The sequence below is a fragment of the Myotis brandtii genome, unplaced genomic scaffold, assembly GCF_000412655.1.
Source record: "Myotis brandtii unplaced genomic scaffold, ASM41265v1 scaffold217, whole genome shotgun sequence".
Lineage (NCBI taxonomy): Eukaryota > Metazoa > Chordata > Mammalia > Chiroptera > Vespertilionidae > Myotis > Myotis brandtii.
This window is the reverse complement of record NW_005358137.1, coordinates 1,087,741-1,091,204: the sequence shown is the minus strand read 5'-3', so window position 1 is coordinate 1,091,204 and position 3,464 is coordinate 1,087,741.

Below are 3,464 nucleotides of genomic sequence, written 5' to 3'. Positions count from 1 at the left end.
GCTGCCAGCACAGCAGTGATGGCGGGAGCCTCTCCCGCCTCCTCAGCAGCGCTAAGGATGTCCGGCTGCAGCTTAGGCCTGGTCCCCGCTGGCAAGTGGACATTCCCCGAGGGCTCCTGGGCTGCCAGAGGGATGTCTGACTGCCAGCTTAGGCCCAATCCCCCGGGGAGCGGGCCTAAGCCAGCAGGTGGACATCCTCTGAGGGGTCCCAGACTGTGAGAGGGCACAGGCCGGGCTGAGGGACCCCCCAAGTGCACAAATTTTTGTGCACCGGGCCTCTAGTTTATAATAAAATATGATTGAAGTTGGTCTGTAGTTTACTGTGTGATAATTTATATGGCACAAATAGAAACCATATATGTGTGTGTATATTTACATATACATACATGTATACAGTATACATAATAAACTGCTCCCCTGCCTCTGAAATTATTAGGAGTGAAAAGTACATACAAAGTAGTTTGCCAATTCAGAAATAAATTTTAATTCATCATTAAAAGACAGAGTTTGTTTTAGTTCTTTGACAAAAAGAAGGTAAATAAGATGAACCACATGAACCATGTTTGGGGATGATAGTTAATTTTTGTTGGCATGTATAAAAATACACTTCCTTTTTTAAACTTTAGGACTTTTAATTTTGAATAAATATTTTTGAATTTTATTATATATTGACTTATTTTTACCTTAATCAGTCTAAAATTCCTTTTGGAAATATGTGATATTTAAAATTTTAAAAAACAAATTCAGTACTTTCTCTCCTAGATATATATCCAATTGAAATGTATATATCTGTTTTACAAAATACATAGACTAGAATGTCCATGAAAACAATATTCATGACTGCCCTAAACTGGAATCTACCCCCAATACCCTCTATAGTGCAGTAGGTATGTAAACTGTGCTGTATTCACATCATGCATGCAGCAGTGAGAATGCAGGAACCACATGATATGGAACTATAGAGATGAAGCTCACAATTAATCTTGAGTGAAAGAAGTAGAAGACAAGAAAATATGTGCTGTAATCATTCCATTTGGGTAATGACTGAGAAGGGGCCGGGTCTTCAGGGGTGTTGCAAATGTTCTCTTTGTTAATCTGGATGCTTGTTTTATGAGTGTGTTTACTTTGCAGAAACTCATCAAGCCATACATTTGTGTCTTTTTTGAGTGAATATTAAACTTTTAAAACATTAAAAGATAAATAAGCAAGTATCTGTTTATTCTGTCTTTTTTTAAATTTTAAAAAATGTATCTTTATTGTTGAAACTATTACAGATGTCCCCCGCCCTCACCATTGACCCCCATCCACCCTGCTCCTGTCCCCTCCCAGACCTTCCCCGAACTATTGTCTGTCCATGGGCTATGCATATATGCTTAGAAATTCATTGGTTAATCTCTCCCTGCCACCCCCTGCTCCTCACCTTCCCTCTGAAATACATCAGTCTGTTACATGCTTCAATGTCTCTGGATCTGTTCTGTTAATCAGCTTATTTTGTTCATTAGACTCCACATATTAGTGAGATCATGTGATACTTGTCTTTCTCTGACTGGCTTATTTCACTTAGCATATTACTTTCTAGGTCCTTCCATGCTGTCTCAAAGGGTAGGAGATCCTTTTTTACAGCTGCATAGTATTCCTGTCAGTAGATGAATGCATTACAAAACTGTGGTACATTTACACATTTATTCTGTCTTCATTCTTCAAGGGCCTTTACTACCGACAGTGTCCATCTTTAGTTTCTTCTGAAGGCTCCTTGTCTTTCATTGGGTTCTTTTTCTTTGTATTCCTAAGAATCCACAGGATGCTTGCTGGAAGCCAATTCCAGCATGGCATCAAGGGCTGAATCATCTGGAGTGGCAAAGGCATTTCCCCAAACCTGAAAAGGATGATTGCTTGCTGCCAGACAGCTCAGGGCCTCTTAATCTACATGTTATTGCCTCCTACTGGCTAAACACCTGAACAGCCGTAGGCAAATCCCCCCATTCTGACAATGCTTCTGTATATGAAACCTGACCCTTTGAAGTGTATATCTCTGCCTCGCCTTAGGACAAATTGTGTTAATAAATAGCAAGGGTACATGCCCAGGGTACATGCCCAGGGTACATGCCTGAGACAAGGAGATCTTAGTTTCTTTAGCTAGGCTCCTCTGACCCCCAAATGCCTTTCAAAATTATGCTTCATCTCTGAACTCTTTATTAAGTTACACACAGCCTTGTCCAGATTGCTGAACCCTTCTAGATGCTGGAACAAGAACCCCGGCAGATGCTGTCACATTCTACAAATGCTTAGTGGTGGTCACTTGGTGCTGCTTGCATGGGGCTTCAACATCTATCCCCTCTTTGTCTCCTAGTGCAGCTTCTCCATCACGCAGCATCTCTGCCAGAGATGTTTTATCCTGGAGGGTAGGCCCAAAGCAATGCCAATAACAGCAACAGAAAATAAGGAACACAACTCATTCAAAATGCTTGCAAACTCTTCCGAAGGAGAAATACAAAACTCTAACTTAGAAAAGGAAGATTTGAAAGCGACTATTAGATACTACTATTCCTGTGGCCCATTGGGCCATGATCCTCCACACAGGATTCCTCCCTGGGCCTTGCTCTGATGACCCATACACTTCATCCCAGAATTGACATCTCCTTTACTCCGTCTTCCTTCTCTGGATCCTTGGTCCCAAGTCCCAGGAAAGAAAAGACCAGTTTCCGTCTTCAGAATCTCAGTGGGAATGGTGTCTGTCTCTAATAAAGACAACACTTTTCAGCATTAAACAGGATATTGATCATCTCAATCTGAAAGGCTTTCCTAATAACAGTAAAATAAGTATTTTCCTACCTCACATCTGCTTAATTAGAACGGGTTTACCAAAATGGTCCCTCCTGGGGGGGAGGAGGGCTCACCCTGAACAAACACTGCTTTCCACGTTGGCATCTAAAAGCTGTTTATATGACCCATCCCACCTCGCCCCACATGCAGGAGTTTGAAGCGATTGACTCCAACCCCCGTGGAGGTAGTAACTGCAGATGTGGTGGCAACAGCAAGAGAGCTGAAGTGGAGCCTGCAGATGCGACTGAATTTCGGACAATTTCATGACCAAACTTTATTGCATGAGAAGTGGCTTCTTATGGGTGAGCAAAGAACATGGTGCGTGAGAAGGAATCTACTCTGAAGATGCTGTGAAGATTGTTGAAATGACCACGAAGGGTCATGCACGTATTGGTAAAGCAGCAGGGTTGGAGAGGATTGGCTCCAATTCTGAAAGGAGTTCTACTGAGGGTAAAAGGCTGTCAAACAGCATCGCACGCTGCAGGGAAATTGTTCATGAAAGAGTACGTTGGTGCAGAAAACATCATTGTGGTCTTATTTTAATAAGTTGACACAGTCAATCCAACCTTCAGCTACCCCGAGCAGCCAGCAGCCACCAACATCAAGACAAGACCCACCACCAGCAAAGATTATGACTCGCT